Raw genomic sequence first — 20,158 nt, forward strand, 5'->3', positions numbered from 1 at the left:
TGCAATTATTATGAGAGAGGAACTACATCTCCGCCTCTCCATGTTTCCAATATGATAAAATTGCAAGAAACTGTTTATACTATGCATTGGCCTTTACTATGTGTGCATGAATTGTTCTTTTATGACATGCCGATGCATAGGAAGAGAGTTAGACTTCGTCATTACATGATATATGTTGCTTTGTGCTCACTACTAAATCACAAATCATTGTTAATTAAAATTGGCTTTGATATACCTTGGGATCCGGGTGGATTCATTACTTGAGCAGTATATGCCTAGCTTAATGGCTTTAAAGAAAGCGCTGGTAGGGAGACAACCTAGAAGTTTTAGAGAGTCATTTATTTATGTTGAGTGCTTTTATATAGTTTAAAAATAAAAAATAAAGAGTGGAACCCAAAACTTTTCAAAAAAGGAAAGTGAAAGTGAGAGAGACAAGCATTGTTGAAGTGGGGGAGCTCCTTGAACTTTGTTCATGCTCACGGAAACTTTGTGAATCTTGATTACAGAAACTTTTCAACAAAAATAATTATCCCCTTGTACAATTCCATTGTATTATAAAAATAATGTGCCAAGGTTTGCCTTTAGGATGTTTACATTGCTTGTTGGTTTGTGCGGTGTAGGACAGAAACTTTGGCTGTAGTGCGCGATTTTACATTTTTTACTGGAATGTCAAAAGGTTCTGAAACTTTTTGCACTGTATTTATATACAATTTTTTTTCATAATTTTTGTAGAATTTTTGGAGTACCAGAGGTATGGTGAATGTTCAGATTACTACAGACTGTCCTGTTTAAGACAGATTCTGTTTTTGATGCATAGTTTGCTTGTTTTGATGAAACTATCGATTTCTATCAGTGGATTAAGCCATGGAAAAGTTATATTACATTATATACGATGCAAAAACAAAATATGAATTGGTTTGCAATAGTACTTAGAGTAGTGATTTGCTTTATTATACTAACGGATCTTACCGAGTTTTCTGTTGAGTTTTGTGTGGATGAAGTGTTAGAAGATCGAGGAGGTCTCGATGTGAGTAGAAGGAGGAGAGGCAAGAGCTCAAGCTTGGGGATGCCCAAGTAACTCCAAGTAAATATTCAAGGAGACTCAATCGTCTAAGCTTGGGGATGCCCCGGAAGGCATCCCATCTTTCTTCAACAAGTATCGGTATGTTTTCAGATTCGTTTCATTCATGCAATATGTGCAAGTCTTGGAGCGTCTTTTGCATTTAGTTTTCACTTTTTTTATGCACCATGCTGGTATGAGATAGTCCATAGTTGATTTATAGAATGATCTTTGCACTTCACTTATATCTTTTGAGTATGGCTTTATAGAATGCTTCATGTGCTTCACTTATATCATTTGAAGTTTGGATTGCCTGTTTCTCTTCACATAGAAAACCGCCATTTGTAGAATGCTCTTTTGCTTCACTTATATTTGTTAGAGCGTGGGGATATTTTTTTTATAAAAAATCAAACTCTCTTGCTTCACTTATATCTATTTAGAGAGATCACAGGAACTGGTCATTCACATGGTTAGTCATAAAATCCTACATAAAACTTGTAGATCACTGAATATGATATGTTTGATTCCTTGCAATAGTTTTGCGATATAAAGGTGGTGATATTAGAGTCATGCTAGTGGGTAGTTGTGGATTGTAGAAATACTTGTGTTGAATTTTGTGATTCCCGTAGCATGCACGTATGGTGAACCGTTATGTAACGAAGTTGGAGCATGAGGTATTTATTGATTGTATTCCTTATGAGTGGCGGTCGGGGACGAGCGATGGTCTTTTCCTACCAATCTATCCCCCTAGGAGCATGCGTGTAGTACTTTGTTTCGATGACTAATAGATTTTTGCAATAAGTATGTGAGTTCTTTATGACTAATGTTGAGTCCATGGATTATACGCACTCTTACCCTTCCATCATTGCTAGCCTCTTTGGTACCGTGCATTGCCCTTTCTCACCTCGAGAGTCGGTGCAAACTTCGCCGGTGCATCCAAACCCCATGATATGATACGCTCTATCACACATAAGCCTCCTTATATCTTCCTCAAAACAGCCACCATACCTACCTATCATGGCATTTCCATAGCCATGCTGAGATATATTGCCATGCAACTTTCATCATCTTCATATACATGACTTGAGCATCATTGTCATATTGCTTTGCATGATCGTAAGATAGCTAGCATTATGTTTTCATGGCTTGTCCATTTTTTGATGTCATTGCTACGCTAGATCATTGCACATCCCGGTACACTGTCGGTGGCATTCATATAGAGTCATATCTTTGTTCTAGTATCGAGTTGTAATATTGAGTTGCAAGTAAATAAAAGTGTGATGATCATCATTATTAGAACATTGCCCCATGTGAGGTTATCAAAATAAAAGTGGCCAAAGAAGCCCCCCAAAAAGTAGAGAGGCCAAAGAAGCCTACAAAGAAGAAAAAAATAAAAAATGAGAGAAAAGAGAGAAGGGACAATGTTACTATCCTTTTACCACACTTGTGCTTCAGAGTAGCACCATGTTCTTCATATAGAGAGTCTCTTGAGTTATCACTTTCATATACTAGTGGGAATTTTCATTATAGAACTTGGCTTGTATATTCCAACGATGGGCTTCATCAAATGCCCTAGGTCTTCATGAGCAAGCAAGTTGGATGCACACCCACTTAGTTTCAGTTTGAGCTTTCATACACTTATAGCTCTTAGTGCATCTGTTGCATGGCAATCCCTACTCGTCGCATTGACATCAATTGATGGGCATCTCCATAGCCCATTGATTAGCCGTGTCAATGTGAGACTTTCTTCCTTTTTGTCCTCTCCACACAACCTCCATCATGATATTCTATTCCACCTATAATGCTATATCCATGGCTCACGTTCATGTATTGCGTGAAAGTTGAAAAGGTTTGAGAACATCAAAAAGTATGAAACAACAACTTCACCGCCATCATCACCAACTCTTCCCCCCACTAAGCAGTGGTTATCAAAAAGTATGAAACATGGTGATCAACGCTATATATTATTTTCCAATGATGTATGGCTATCATACGATGTTTGAGTAGATCCGTTTTGTCCTATGGGTTAATTGTTGATCGTGATTGGTTTGAGTTGTATGTTTTATTGTTGGTGCTGTCCTATGGTGCTCTCGTGTCGCGCAAGCGTGAGGGATCCCCGTTGTAGGGTTTGTAATATGTTCATGATTTGCTTATGGTGGGTGGCGTGAGTGATAGAAACACAAACCCAAGTAGGTTGTTTGCGTATGGGAATAAAGAGGACTTGATGCCTTATAATGCTATGGTTGGGTTTTACCTTAATGATCTTTAATAGTTGCGGATGCTTGCTAGAGTTCCAATCATAAGTGCATATGATCCAAGAAGAGAAAGTATGTTAGCTTATGCCTCTCCCTCAAATAAAATTGTTCATTTTTTATTTTTTTTCATATTATTTCCAACAATGAACTTCAAGAATGCCGTGTAAGAAAGAAGGCAAAACTAGCCTACAGTTTCCCATAATTTGTATCAGATATCCTGTCTGTGGCAAGCACAGCCTTGACAGCATCATAAGTTCAGGCAGAGACGACAAACTTATGTGGAGGCGGTGGACCTCCTATTCAGTAAAGTCGACAGTGGACTAATCAAGACAATCGACGTACATGAGCTGGTTTACACAATAAAGTGAGCAAGTAAATCATAATATGACAATGATCTGTGTTGTGCAGGAAAATAAAACATATAAAAACGCGGGAAAAAGAAAAGGAAAATGACTACGGTTTAAACGCCATTGGCAACACAGTCTCCCTTGAGTCACAAGTTCAAAAAAAAGGAAGAAAGAAGAAACATTTGCCATGGGCGTGAGCTTATGTTCGCCATGTATCACTAATTAAAATGAAAGGGAACAAATGAATATAGGAAGTGAACACTGTGTGTGTTATAGAAAAATGCAATTGCCTTGTAGACACCAACTATAGTTGCCATGGATCAAACAAACTTCACTTTGACATGTAAAGTCACAAAAAATGAAACAAAGGGTTGCCATGCACGATCGACTATGGTTGCCATCAAAAAAAGCAAAAATCAGTTAAAGCTCTATCAAACTAGGTTTGACAGATTATGGCCAAACAGAGATACCACATGCAAAACAATTTGGTTGCCACTTATGAACAGCTGCAATGGTGATTTAGGAAAGAATGAACCGTGGTAAGAGCATTTGCATAAGAGTAGGGGAAAATACCATTAGGTGCAAGCGACAGCCCTTCTGGTACATCTTATTTGAGAATGCATTATGCAGGAAGTCGGCAATGAATTTACACCAATTCATGTTTTTAACAACTTTCAGCTTCGCCTGCACAATAGAATTCAGGACAAAAAGATGTTGCATCGACATTCAATAAAAACATCAAACTGGCAGTGACTAGCTTCTGCGTGACATCAAAAACAGAAGATTGTAGGGAAAAGAATAGAGAGAGAGCATTCACCAGGATAGGGAAGCACTTGTTGCTTGGGCGAAGAGATGTGGTAGGCGCAAAGACAGCCGAGATCAAGTACATCAACAGCTTCATCTTAAATATATACCTCGCCATGGGTTGTCATGCCCTCCAGCGAAGTTGCCAGCACAGTCGTATTAGGCATGGATGCCATTCCAGGAAACAAACGGACGAACAAAACTTCGTCAATCTCATTGTTCACCTCATATGGGACTTTGATTTCTCCACGGGGGACACCCAAAGTGCATAACACAGATTCCTCATCCAAAGGCAGTCTTCCACATCCCGGAATTACGAATTCCCTAGACTTGATAACCCACAAGTATAGGGGATCGCAACAGTTTTCGAGGGTAGAGTATTCAACCCAAATTTATTGATTCAACACAAGGGGAGCCAAATAATATTCTCAAGTATTAGCAGCTGAGTTGTCAATTCAACCACACCTGGAAACTTAATATCTGCAGCAAAGTGTTTAGTAGCAAAGTAATATGATAGTAGTGGTAACGGAAGCAAAAGTAATATTTTTGGTGTTTTATAGTGATGATAACAATAACAACGGAAAAGTAAATAAGCGAAGAACAATATATGGAAAGCTCATGGGCAATGGATCGGTGATAGAGAATTATGCCGGATGCGGTTCATCATGTAACAATCATAACCTAGGGTGACACAGAACTAGATCCAATTCATCAATGTAATGTAGACATGTATTCCGAATATAGTCATACGTGCTTATGGAAAAGAACTTGCATGACATCTTTTGTCCTACCCTCCCGTGGCAGCGGGGTCCTATTGGAAACTAAGGGATATTAAGGCCTCCTTTTAATAGAGTACCGGACCAAAGTATTAACGCATAGTGAATACATGAACTCCTCAAACTATGGTCATCACCGGGAGTGGTCCCGATTATTGTCACTTCGGGGTCGCCGGATCATAACACATAGTAGGTGACTATAGACTTGCAAGATAGGATCAGGAACTCTCATATATTGATGAAAACATAATAGGTTCAGATCTGAAATCATGGCACTCGGGCCCTAGTGACAAGCATTAAGCATAGCAAAGTCATAGCAACATCAATCTCAGAACATAGTGGATACTAGGGATCAAACCCTAACAAAACTAACTCGATTACATGATAAATCTCATCCAACCCATCACCATCTAGCAAGCCTACGATGGAATTACTCATGCACGGCGGTGAGCATCATGAAATTGGTGATGGAGGATGGTTGATGATGACGATGGCGACGGATTTCCCTCTTCGGAGCCCTGAACGGACTCCAGATCAGCCCTCCTGAGAGAGTTTAGGGCTTGGCGGCAGCTCCGTATCGTAAAACGCGATGAATCCTTCTCCCTGGTTTTTTTCTTCCAGAAAGTGAATACATGGAGTCAAGGTTGAGGTCGGTGGAGCGTCAGGGGGCCCACGAGGCAGGGGGCGCGCCCCCACCCTTGTGGACAAGTGGAGGCCCCCCTGGCGTGGATCTTCCTTCCAGTATTTTTTATATATTCCAAAATAATTCTTCGTTGATTTTCAGGTCATTCCAACATCTTTTATTTCTGCACAAAAATAACACCATGGCAATTCTGCTGAAAACAGGGTCAGTCCGGGTTAGTTCCATTCAAATCATGCAAGTTACAGTCCAAAACAAGGGCAAAAGTGTTTGGAAAAGTAGATACGATGGAGACGTATCAAGACTCAGGCTCATATATCTCACCGAGCCAGTCGCATACAGGGTTTACTAGGTTCGTGCACCGAATATCCATCAGAGCTTGCATCCCCATCTCACCGGCAGCTCCCTTCTAGTCATCAGTAAATCCCTGGGTCAATATAGTCAGGCGTTCTTGCGAAGCCCTATTGCGCTGATGTTTCTTCTTCTGCAGAACACAAAAGGATCATTGTTGGCATGTTCAATGTAATGAAAATTAGTTCTAACGTATGAATGAAAACTCGGTATCACATTAAAACATAAGGGGAAAGTGACCTCGTCACCATCTTTTGTACGACCGGTCGCACGATTCCGTGGCGGTAACTCCATGAAGTCGCCATCATCATCTTGATGGTCACCACGAGCCATTGTGCTACAGTAAGAACAAAAACACGTTAGTGTAAAATGAAAACACAATCGACAGATGCTGAAAGAGATGCACGAAGTAACGATTCACTGGATATCATCAATAACAAAAATGAAAACTGCCATGTTTACCCTAAAGTTTTAGCATGTGAAAGGGGGTAATTGCCGTCTGCTGAACATGCACAAATAGGCAAAAAATTACCAATGAAAAAACAAGTGAAAAAACATGGCAACTGGATAGGTGTGTGCTTCTTAAAAATGCAGTTGCCATGTAGCAGATTCAAGTTGCCATGTTGGCACTAAACACTGTGGCAACTGAGGCAGTACAGTGGAACACCCAACTACCATTATCCAACATGTAATGTGGCAACTGACACATTGGCTTACTAAAAGTACAGATGACATCTATTAGGTTCAAGTTGGCATGTTAACAACAAAGGATGTGGCAACTATGGTAGTTTAATAGAATAGACAACTGCCATTGTACAACATATAATGTGGCAACTCACACCTTGGCCTCATAAAAAAGGAGTTGCCATCTAATGGAATCAATATGTTGTGCTATCACAAAACAGCGTGGCAATGAAGCGAGTACATGGAACAAATAAACTGCCATTACTCTACATATGACATGGCAACTGGCATAGTCGATTCAAAAAAATTAGTTGCCACCTAGAAGGATAGTTGTAGATAAACAAATGCAATGAAATTGCCATGACTGCCGTTATCCCACACTTCAAATATGCATATATCTAGATCTATGGCTCATACACAATTATCACTCCCTGAGTTGGACTCACAAACTGTCATTATCCTACATAGGACATGGCAATTGACATAGTTGATTCAGAAAATTAGTTGCCATCAAGGAGGATATTTGTAGATAAACAAGTGTGTTGCAATTGCCATGACTGCCATTATCCTACACATCGAAATGCACCTAACTAGATCTAGGGTTCATACACAACTATCAGACCCTCAATTCAACTACAACATCGCCCTAAAACAGTGATAATCACGACCTATGAGACAAATCAGAACTAACAAAAACATATTAGAAATCGCTCACACATAGAATTGCAGACATCTAATCTCTCATACATAGAGAGGTGGCTGCCGACCGGGCGAGCCTCGCCGGCTTGACTACCACCGCGACGGCGACGAAACTGCGCAATGCCGCCCTAAATGGCACACACGTGACTCCCCCGCTGACGGGGACACCGTAGCGCCGTGAATCTGCCTAAATCTCAAGAGGGCTCAAGAGGAATGTAACCAGGGAGGAAGGGAGACAGATTGCACTAGTACAAAAGCTTCAATAGCCTTACCTACTCGCTGCGGCTGCTCCGGCGACGACGCTCTGGTCCGGTGAACACCAGCAACGGCCGCGAATGTCGTCGACTCTTCCGGCACCGCCGCCACCTCCTCCTCTCGACTTCTACTACAGTCGAATGGAACTGCTGGAGAGGGTGGGTTGGGGAGTAATGAAGGGGATGGGAAGAAACCGCAGCACCGCTGAGGGGGATATGGCCAGTCGTGGGAGACGGAGAACAGAAGTCATGTGCGACGTGCGGGCGCGACGGCAGTTCCACCACACGCCCCGACTCGCAACCGGTCTCGTCCGAGGGAGAAACAACGTGCGGGCGAACTGAGAAAACTCCACACACCGGCCTTGTCCTACGTGGCACACAAAAACTGCCTCACTGTGTCAAGATTCGTGCAAATTTAAGTGGACGGCGATCCAGGCGTGTGGGCGAGTTGCAATAGTGCTACACATGTGGGCGTTAGTGTTTTCGTTAATTAGAAGAGAAACACTTTTTAAAAATTGCACAAACTTTTTAATTGTAAACATATTTCGAAAACACAAACAATTTTCGAAATTCACAAACATTTTTTTGAAAAAAAATTGTTATTGCATTTTTTAAAGTAAACATGAACAATTTTGAAATATTAAATTTTTTTGTAAAAATCTGAACATTTACTTAAATTCTGATTTATTTTGAAAAACAGGATCATTCTTTGAAACTCCAATTTTTTTTTGAAAAGTGAACATATGTTGCATATTTGAAAATTCTAATAATTGGAACATTTTCTGAAACACCGATTTTTTTTGACAATGCAAGACTTTTTTCGAACATGCGAACATTTTCAAAATGTGAATTAAAAAAAACCATTTCTTTAGAATAGAATTAACATTCGGAACGTGATCACAATTTGAAATTCTGACTCGTTCTCCGAAATTTGGAAAATTATTAAATATTTTGAACTTAAATTCTGTTTTTTAATATGTGAACAGTTTTTTTAAAAAAGAGCTATTTTGATAATTGAACAGTGATAATAGAATTACAAACTACTTTTGAAATTCTGCAATGTTTGAAAAATAGGAAAGAAACGGAAAAAAGATAACAAATAAAAAGGAAACCAAAAAGATGAGAAAATAAAGGAAAAATCGAAAAGCAGTAGACGAAATAAAAATTCAGTTTGGGGGACCTTCTAGTAGAAGGCATGTACTGTTATATCCGGTCGAACTCGGCCTGCCCATCTATTGTTGCTCGTATCGATGCCTGTGCGAATCAATAGCAGTTTGCCGCTTTATACGGCAAATAGTATTTTCGGTTTCTATATGCCGCTCATTGTGGCAAAGTGCCGACGTTTCGCACAGGGGCACATAACCTGGGCCGACCCATTTTCAGTGGCACGCGGAGGCACCTTTGTGAGGTTAAAAAAAGCAAAAGTTACGTTGCACACCTGAAGTGACTTGCTGTTTAATATCTAACTCGGATATTTAATAAGGCAGTATTGTTAGATCAAACGTCTTATTAAAATTCAAAAACGATTTTTTTAAAGAAATAAATAATTTTTGAAACGCGAAACATTAAAAAAGTGGAACAAATTTTAGAAAATGAAACATCTCTTGATTTTGCGATTTTTCTAAAAAAATGGAAATATTATTTGAAATTGGGAGTAAAAGTGGAAACACGAACATGTTTGGAAACTGTGAACAAAAATTGAAAACATCAATAAAAATATATGTGAACAAAATTTAGAAAAACAAATATTTTTTCAATCTATTAACAATTTATGAAAACACAATTGTTTTTAAATTTACGAACATTTTTAAATTTGTGAACAAAAGTGAAAAACAAATTGTTAACAATGCGAACATCTTCTAAAAACACGATTTTTTTTTAAATTTACGAACATTTTTAAATTTGTGAACAAAAGTGAAAAATGGGAACTTTTTAAATTCTTAGATACTTTTTGTAAGGTGCATAGATTTTCTGAAGTTGTGAACAATTTTTGAAAAAATGAGAACAATGTTTGATTGGGAAAAAAATTGGAACGCTGATTTTTTTTGAAAAGAAATAAACGTTTTTGAATTCTCAAACTTATTTTGAAATAAAAAGAAAATAATAAATAATAAATAATTCCCAAGAGCTCTGCCTTAAGTGCCAGTTAGGCAGCGCCCACAGGCGCGCGTTCTGGGCCGGCCCAGCCACGCCTGATAGTTGTTGATAGGTAGGTGGTTGACCGTTGACTAATAATGGAAAAAACTGTGGATTTGAAAACAGTTCATAAATTTCAAAATAAATAGGTATATGTAAAATTTCAAAAAAAATGAAAAAAACGGGGCGAGAAAACTAAATATTTGAGAACAACCTGGAATTTGGTAACAGTTCATAAATTTCAATAACCAAAAAAAATCATATGTATGGAAAATTTCATGGGTTTGTTTTTGAAAAATAAACTTTAAAAATTAAATGGACTCTGAGAAAATGTTTGCGGATTTTGGAAAAACTTCGTGGATTAGGAAAATGTTCATGCATCTGAAAAAAGTTTGTGGATTCGAAAAAAGTCCACATGTTCCAAAATAAAAATAATTGGTTCTTGGAAGCTAATAAAAATTGAAAAAAAACTTAGAGAAATGTGAAAATGTTTACAAATCTGAAGAGAGTACACATTTGAAAAAGGGAAAAGGTAGAAAAAAGAAAGAATAATTTGGAAAAAAAGTTTAGGAAATTTGAAAATAGTTCGCAAATTTGAGAAATTTCACATAATTGAAACATGTTTAAGCATTTGAAGAAACAAACAACCATAAAACTTGTCGCGGAAAAACCGGACGAATTTTCAAATTTACACTAGTGAGAAAGAAAAAACTTAGATGGGATGAGCAAAAGGTAGATGGAGATGCGCCAATGTGATTTAAGTCCCTTGCCTCTCCTCACCTCTTGCGCTGGTTGTTCTTCCCGTGGTGGGCGACACGTTATACGGTTCTACAAACTAGTCTGGAGCAGTTTTACAACCATCCATGCATCTTTTTTGTGTTTCCATTTTCTATGTTTTTATTGGTTTTCTCCTCTTCTATGTTTTTTTTAGTTCTTGTGTTTTTATCCCTTTTTTCTTTTTTCCTTTCCCCCTGTTTCCTTTTTACAAGTACAGGTCAATTTTCTAGGCAAGTTATAGTTTTTCCGTAATCATATGGAATATTCTTTGATACATGTTGAACATTGTGTCAAATACATGTTTGAAGATGTTCTCGAGTACATGCTAAACATTTTCAAACACACACTGGACATTTTTTTTCAATGGTACATAACAGTTTAAAAGAAGTAGGCAACATTTTTTTACATCCTATTAACAATTTTTATATTTTCCACAAGCATATATTTTAAATGCGTAAATATTATTTTATATATCATGTTTTTAGTGGTACAAAATATTATTTTTTAGTTACGAACATTTTTGACATTTTATAAACATTTTTAAAAAGTCATGAACATATTTGTGAAATGCGTAAAATAAATAAATGTCAACAATATTTTTGGAATGGTAAGAAATATTTTTTCTTAATTACCTGAACTTTTATTAATTTGTATTGCGATTTTATTAAAATTTGGAATGTGACGAACATTTTTTTCAGGCTATCAGCAATTTTGAAATTTACGCAATCATTTTTTTACCCTGCTTGAACGGTTCTGAAAGGGACATATACACAGATTTACCCCTAATTTCTGAGTCTGCTCCATTTTTTTTTCCCTTAAAAGGCATTTTAGGTCGCCTAAACGCCCTTCCGTCAAAGCCATTTGACGATACTATGAAACTTCATAACAAATTCGTATGAACTCAGAAAAATGCATATAAGATACCAAAATGTTAAAAAAATCACCTATATGTGCGTGTCATTTGCACTAGTGAAAAAGTTGCTTTTTAGAACATGTTTAGGTTATTAATGTTATTAGCCCTTTTTAGGGGAAACTGGTTTAAATCGTGCTTTGATGAATTATTCTTTTTTTTTTGAGACGTGCACACTTACTAGTGGTGCATGCAGGATTTCGTACCTATGGACGAGGTGAGTGTTGGCCGCCAAGCACTAACCAAGCATAGCTCGGATGGTTAGATTTCTAATACTGTAATCAGCCTTCGAGGTTCAAGTCCTAGATTTGCCATTTGTATTGCATTTTTCTGTATTTATTTCAGGCTTTCCTGCGATGCTTGTTCAGCATAAAACGTTCCCATCAAATGCGAGACGTATATAATGAGTTTGTCAATTTCAAGACGTTGTGCCGGATTAAAAATAGAATGTGCGTGTGTGCGTTTGAAAGATGAGTCTATGTGTGAATTTGTGAATGTACTAAGAAGTTTTGGCCGCCGATCAAACAGCCTGACAGACGGGTTCAGTCCTTAGTTAGCAGCGGAAGGGCAAAAACCAGCTGATTGCCCAAATGAAATATATCTTTTGCCGTCTGCGCAGTTGTCTTGCAATCTAGAACAGGGGTGCCTGCCCTGCCTCCTCCCAAGGATAATCCATGTATGTACCTGCCTTTGCCTCCAAGGGCATGGCCATGTGCTGGGCGCGCTTGCGCACGCTGTTGCTTTATTCGTGGACATGCTGGACTGAACGCAAACCGTCACCAACCTCCGTCGGCCAATCATCGGTCGGGCATCCGCATAATCCAGTTGGATCTGCAAGTTGCCACGTTAGGAAGTCAGACCTCTTTCCAGCTCAATGCTTCCATAGGAGGAGAGGGAATCAGACCAAGTTTCTCCAACGGACCGAATACTACATACATTGGCAGTAGTAGTACTACCGTGCCCACTGAGGTCGTCCGTTACCGTTGATCCGAACTGACAAAGTTCTGTTGTACAGTAATTTTTGTCGGTGCAGGCTAGCTGGTTAGGTGTATCGTAACGCAGTCCGCAGTGGATATGGGTTGCTCAGAGCTTGCTCGCAAAGAAAAAAGGTTAGGCCTCCTTTGGTTTACAGCAATTTCGTAGGAATTTTAGATGATAGGATTTTTACAGAATTTTTTTCTTTAGAACCCTTTGGTTTATAGAAATGGATTCCTATTTCTACATAGGATTGGTTCCTATCCTTCACATTTCATAGGAAAATAAAAAAAGCCTAAACTCAATGAAAAAATTCCTTTGGTGTCAACCAAATGACATCTTGTTTCCTATTCTTACTCATAGGATTTGAGATACATGTCATCTTATTTTCTATAAGATTCCTATTTCTATAATAATCCTATCCTATGAACCAAAAGAGGCCTTACTCAGAACTCAGCCTGGTGCTCGTGTGAATTCCAACATGGTAGTATCGTTGTCCACTTCCCGGAAGGGACAAAGCGCCACGTATATCGTCAAGACTCCAGAGTAATAACAGGTATGCCGGCCAGCTGTGGTGCAGCAAAGTCGCAGAGAACCATCAAGTCTCCGAGACTCTGAGCACACACAGTCCAGCACGTCGCGGAGACGTGTCACGGCTCGATAAAAAACAAGAGAAACCGCAACGATCGTTCTTTTTCTGAAGCTTCAGAACGCCAACCTCGGGTCAGCACCTCCTCTCCTGTGCTCGTGCTTAGGCCAATTCTACCACGCGACCCCATTCTGTCCGGCCTTGTTTGTTTAGAGTAAAACGGACAAACGAGGCGGTCCCGCGTGCGACGGCCTGGACTCATCTGGTCCGTTTTGTATTCGGACCGATCCATTTCAAACGCATCTTCGCGTCGGGTTTGGGTCGTCGCGGACATTGAACGGACGCGCTGCTCGTCCACGTCTGGCCGCGTGACGGGGCGGCCACCTACCTTCCGCCCGCCAACATCAATGCGCACGGGTGGCAGACCCAACCTGTCATCGGCTCAGTGGAAGGTCGCCGTCCTTCTTAAATGGGGACCCGTGGACCGGTCTCGTCCTCATTCTCACTCCGACCCCTCTCTGCCCCCTCGAAAACCGACACCCTAGAAACCCTAGTCATTCCCCGTCCCCGAACTCGCCGGCCGGCCGCATCCAGGGGCCTTTGGAACTACGGCCGCAAGGAGAAGCACGACCGCGAGGCCGGCTCCTCCTCGGGCCGCCGCCGCGCCGGCCCCCTTCACCATTGCCCCTAGGCCCGACGGCTACCGCGACCGGCAATACATCTGCGCGGACGTGTGTCGGAGGTACTGGGAGACGAGGACGCTGGTCCCGTGAAGCGACGCCCACCTCCCCAACGGATGGCACCTCTCCGCGGACCGGGTCCCCATCCCGCCAGTGCCGCCTACCGGCCATGCCCGGCGCGATGAGATCGCGCGCCGCCGCCGCCTCCTTCCCGACGACCTGTACTACGACCACAGGTATGCCCCTGACTCCCCGCTGTGGGACACATGGCTCCAGGACGAGCACGACACGCGGCGCGCGTCGTACTTCGCCGGCACCGTTTCGGGGCCGCGAAGGCCACGTGCAAAGACGCGCGGGCGTACGCGGGTGCGCGGCCTGACGCCCACGCCGTCGCCTTCGTTGTCTCCGTCGCCCCCTTCACCTCCTCGCATGACAGCGGAGGAGGAGGCCCGTCTCCTGCAGCGTGTCATGAACGACTCCGTGAACACGCACGACGAGCGACAGTGGAACGGCCTGGAGGAGGCCATGGCGCTCTCTCCCGCCAGGGACGTCGCCTTCCCGGAGCTGTAGGCGATGAAGGAGGACCCGCCGGCCGCGTTCCAGCAGCTGCTGGGCCAGGGGTGGGGCTGGTCCTGCACTGCTCTGGAGATGGCCGCCGGCGTGGGCATGAACTGGTGCCCCACTCCGCCGCGCTCATCGGAGCGGGAGGCGTCGCCACGGAAGGAGGTGGTGCAGGCACCTCCGGCCGTCCAGCCCGCCCCCGTCCACCACGCACCTCCGGCCCACCTGTGGACGCCGCCTGCCTACGTCGACCTCGTCAGCGACGACGACGACAGCGGCGGCCAGTCAAGACGGCGACGGCCACGGCACCGACGGGCGCGACAGGAGCACACGGGAGGAGTTTTTTATTTTGTTTTTATATGTTAATTATGAAACTGGGCCTTTTAAGTGACCGTGGAAACTGGTCCGTTTTGTAGCCGACCCCTATATATGTTTTATGTATTTTTAAATGCGTTTACTTATTTTTTTTAGTTATTTCTATATTTTTTTTATTCACGTCCACTCCGAACACGATTTGAGATGCGACCGTGCGATACGCATACGCGCGACCCATCTAATAAAATCGGACACGGACGAATCCATCAACGCTTCAAAGGAACAGAATCCGCGAGTTGGCCTTACAACCTGGCACCGACGACTGACGACGAGTCGTCGACGACAGCGTCATCCCCAGCCAGCAGCGCAACCCGCGCGCCCGGGTGTCCTGCCGGGGCACCACCTTTCAGTGACACGCTGCACGCAACGGCTAAAACCCGGAGGCTGACGTCGAGCGAAGCCTCGCGTGGCGTATGGCCACGAGCCCACGCCGGCCGAATCCGCTTCCGCGTTGGCCCGTACGGCCGCACGTTCGAAACTTCCACTTCCAAGGAAACAAATTGGTACTATGTAAGAGGCCTCTATATGTAATACAGTAGTAGTACTAGGAGTACGTGGGGCCAATTTTATAGAAAAAATATCAACATTTATAATACTAAAACTATATGGTATGGAGATTAATTTCATGATGTATCTAACAATATTAATTTCATATTGTGAATTTTGATATATTTTTATAAACTCAGTTAAAATTAACAAAATTTGACATTGATCAAATCTTTATATACAGACTAAAAAAAAGAAACAGATGGAATACTAGGAGTACGGGGGTTGAATCGTTAGTTGATTCCGCCGCTTGAGGTCACCGTTTCATGCAAAAAACGGCAGCTTTTAGAGCATTTAGGCCAACTCCAACACGCACCTCCATCTCGTCTGGTTTTGTCTGTATGGGGCAAAATCTGTCCCAACGGGCATACCCAAACGAACAAGCATGTCTGTGGGCGTTTGTTTTTGTCCGGCTCAACCCCAAAGCTAGACCAAACTTGCATCACAAATGCTTCTGAACGGACAGAAAACGTACGCTCTCCACGCCCCTATCGTTCACACTTGTCTATCCTCTGGCCCACAAATCAGCGACTCCCGCTCGATCCCGCCGCGGCACGCCGCAGTCCCTCTGTCTTCCCGTCCTGCGCGCGCTCCAGCCGCAGCACGCCGCAGCTCGCCCGCCCACCGATTGCCAGCTCTCCATCGCCGTGGCCCCGCTCGAGCTCTGCCGGCACGGGAAGACGGTGGCGTCGGGCGAGGACGAGACGGCTAAGAAGGCGAGGGATGACGGGCGTGGCGTGCGTGCGGGTGCTTGCCGCGGTTGCCCGGCGTGCAAGGCGTGCGCGCGGGCGGGGCGGGTGCGCGGCTGGCGAGTACGGGGCGGCGCGCGGGTGTTGCGGCGGGCGCGGGTGCTTGCTGCGTGTGCGGCGTGCAAGGCGGGTGTGCGGGCGGGGCGGGTGAGCAGCTGGCTAGTTCGTGGTGGCGCGCGGGGCTGCATGGCGAGTTTCGGGCGCGGTAGCGGCGTGCACGGCACAATGAGCTCGGGCACGAGGCGGCGGCGGCCGTGGGGCGGCACGACAACGTCGGGGCAAAGAGGCGGTGCGTGGGACCACATGGCGAGCTCGGGGTGAGGCGGTGTCGTGCGCGGGGCGGCACGGCGAGCTCGGGGCGAGGCGACGGCGTGTGCGGGGCGGCATGCGAGCTCGGTGCGGGACGCGGGCGGCGGCGGGCAAGCTCGGGGCGGAGGCTGGCGAGCTGCGGCGGACGCGCGGCGGATGCGGGCAAGCTCGGCGCGTCGACGGCGGTGAGGCGTGCGCTGGGAAGCGCTACGATGAGCCAGGGCGGACCGTTTGGGGTCCCGGGGCCTTCTGCGCATTGGGTGCGGATGCTCCAAATGCCTGTCCACCCTCTCCCCCCCCCCCGACGTCCACCCCAATCACTCCCCAAATGGACAAAAGTGGACATCCGTTTGCGTCTAGCATTGGAGTTGGCCTTACAACCGGACTTGGCAAATCCGACCCCTAAATATCTGTGGACGCGTCCGGACATGCCCGCGGGTGCATCCAGACGAGCCCTCATATTTTTGTTCCGATATTCACATATCTCAAATCATTACTCTTAAATCCGTGGAAATACATGCACGTCGATCATACAAGCCATTGTCGCATGTAAATAGTAAATTTTGTTCAGACAATGTGTCGAACACATCAAGCGCAAGACAGAGCTAGAGAATCGTCGGACGTAAGCGGTGGCGTCCAGGCCGGAGACGATGTTAGAATAAATCCGAGGCGCATAGTCGATCCATCGAGGACCAAGCAATCACACAAGCACGACACCGGGATTTGTTAACGAGATTCGCCGATATGGCTACATCCCGGGCATAACTACGGGCGCTGTTGGGAATCATTGCATGAAAAAATAAATTTTTTCTACGCACACATAATGATCTATCCATGGAGATGCATAACAACGAGGAGGAGAGTGTGTCTACGTACCCTCATAGAACGTAAGTGTAAGCGTTTCACAACGCGATTGATGTAGTTGAACTTCTTCGCGCTTCAACCGATCAAGTACCGAATGCACGACACCTCCGCGTTCTGCACACGTTCAGCTCGGTGACGTTCCTCGCCTTCTTGATCCAGCAAGATGTCGAGGTAGTAGATGAGTTCCGTCAGCACGACGGCGTGGTGGCGGTGATGGTGAAGTGATCTCCACAGGGCTTCGCCTAAGCACTACAAAAATATGACCGGAGGTATAAACGGTGGAGGGGGGCATCACACACGGCTAACAATTGATCTGGGGTGTGCTAGGCGCCCCCTCCCACATATATATATATATATATATATAGGTGGGAGGGAGGGAGGAGCAGCCAAAGGAGGCACCCAAGTAGGAGGAATCCTACTTGGGGTCCCTCCCAAGCTGTGCCACCTTTCCTTATTTGGAGTGCGGGGAAAGGCAGGGGAGGGTGGCTGAACGTATCTATAATTTTTGATTGTTCCATGCTATTATATTATATTTTTTGGATGTTTTATATGCATTAATATGCTATTTTATATGATTTTTGGGACTAACCTATTAACCTAGAGCCCAGCGCCAGCGCCGGTTTCTGTTTTTCCTTATTTTAGAGTTTCGCATAAAAGGAATACCAAACGGAGTCCAAACAGAATAAAACTTTCGCGATGATTTTTCTTGGACCAGAAGACACCCAGGAGACTTGGACTGCAAGTCAGAAGAGCCACGAGGCAGCCATAAGGGTGGACGGCGCGTCCAGGAGGGTAGGGCGCGCCCCCCAACCTTGTGGGCCCCTCGGTGACCCCCTGACCTAGATCTTCCTCCTATATATACTCATATACCCCTAAAACTTTTAGGAGAGCCACACAACCACTTTTCCACTGCCGCAACTTTTTGTACCCGTGAGATCCCATCTAGGGATCTTTTCCAGCATCCTACCGGAGGAGGATTCGATCACGGAGGGCTTTTACATCAACACCATTGCCTCTCCAATGAAGCGTGAGTAGTTTACCATAGACCTACGGGTCCATAGCTAGTAGCTAGATGGCTTCTTATCTCTCTTTGACTCTCAATACCATGTTCTCCTCGATGTTCTTGGAGATCTATTTGATGTAATACTCTTTCGCGGTGTGTTTGCCGAGATCCGATGAATTGTGGATTTATGATCAACTTATCTATGAATATTATTTGAATCTCCTTTGAATTCTTATATGCATGATTTGATATCTTTGCAAGTCTCTTCGGACTATTGATTTGGTTTGGTCAACTAGATTGGTTTTTCTTGTAATGGGAGAAGTGCTTAGTTTTGGGTTCAATCTTGCGGTGTCCTTTTCCAATGATAGTAGGGGCAGGAAGGCACGTATTGTATTGTTGCCATCGAGGATAACAAGATGGGGTTTTCATCATATTGTTTGAGTTAAACCCGCTACATCATGTCATCTTACTTAATGCGTTACTCTGTGCTGATGAACTTAATACTCTAGATGCAGGCATGAGTCGGTCGATGTATGCAGTAATAGTAGTAGATGCAGAATCATTTTGTTCTACTTGACACAGACGTGATGCCTATATTCATGATCATTGCCTTAGATATCGTCATACACTGATACAGTGAGGTGCTATACAAACGGTTTTAACCCCTTTCTGCGACGGCATTTGGAACCGTCGCCAAGTGAGTGTGGGCGATAGGGGGTCCTTCCCACACGACCCAGAAACCGTCGGGGATATGCCCTCCTGGCACACACATTCGGCAAAATGAGGTCGTGTGCGAACGACGAGCGCTCAAATATGGTAATACGTACAGTAGAGCTAAAAAATACAATTATACAGGCAAAATTGTTTCTGGTCGCAACTACATCCCACACAGTCAGTCCCCGCTAAACGTTTCCGTTCGTATGTACATCCCACACAGTCGCTCCAAGGAAAACATTTCCGTTCACAGGTACATCACACACAATTGTCCCCGTTAAATCGTTTGTGATAGCGTTGCCATTGCACACGATATTAACAATTTTATCGTTTGCGTTATTGAATGCATCACACACGGTGCGTAGAAGAAACTGTGTGGTAAAGGTTGTCCATCTCACATAGTTTTTATGTGGTGAACGTTTGCACAAGGTGGCCTAATGCAAACAGTTTTCAAGAGAAGGTCGTGTGTTATTGTTCATTGATCCAACACGGTTTATTCATAGAAACTGCGTGCGTTGCCTGAGGTCATCGCCCACGGTATTTTCTCAATAACCGTTTGCAATAGCAAACCCAATTAGCAGGCTAATTCGCCATTAGCATGCTAATTGCCCTATTATTAATAATGATTTATTAATCTAATTGACATTCATATTAAGCACATAATATATTTCATTTTCATATTAAGGAAGCATGCTTTCATAATTGAAATACATCAGAGTACAACATGATATAGCTTCAACACTCAGCTACCCCATTACACAACTGCACCAGCACCAAGTTTCACATGCAACATGTAGAACCTTTTGAAATTAACATCATAGACGATATATAGACAATGCATCTCATGTGGAAATCTGCTGAAGCGTAAGGCGAATATTGAGCCTTCATTCGTGTTGAAGGTCTTTGCAATTTTAGGCCAGTGCCTATGGATGATTGACCGTCCATCCTTCGTCCTCTTCAGGAACACTTCAATATTGAACCATGGGTGTTGTATGAAAACCTTCATCGCCTCCTGACCATAGAGGTGGTTTGAGAGGTAATCATCAGTGAACTGCTTTGGAAAGGTCTGAAAACAAGGATGTGCATAAATATCTTCTCTA

This window comes from Triticum urartu, chromosome 4 (assembly GCF_003073215.2).
Source record: "Triticum urartu cultivar G1812 chromosome 4, Tu2.1, whole genome shotgun sequence".
NCBI classification, from domain to species: Eukaryota; Viridiplantae; Streptophyta; class Magnoliopsida; order Poales; family Poaceae; genus Triticum; species Triticum urartu.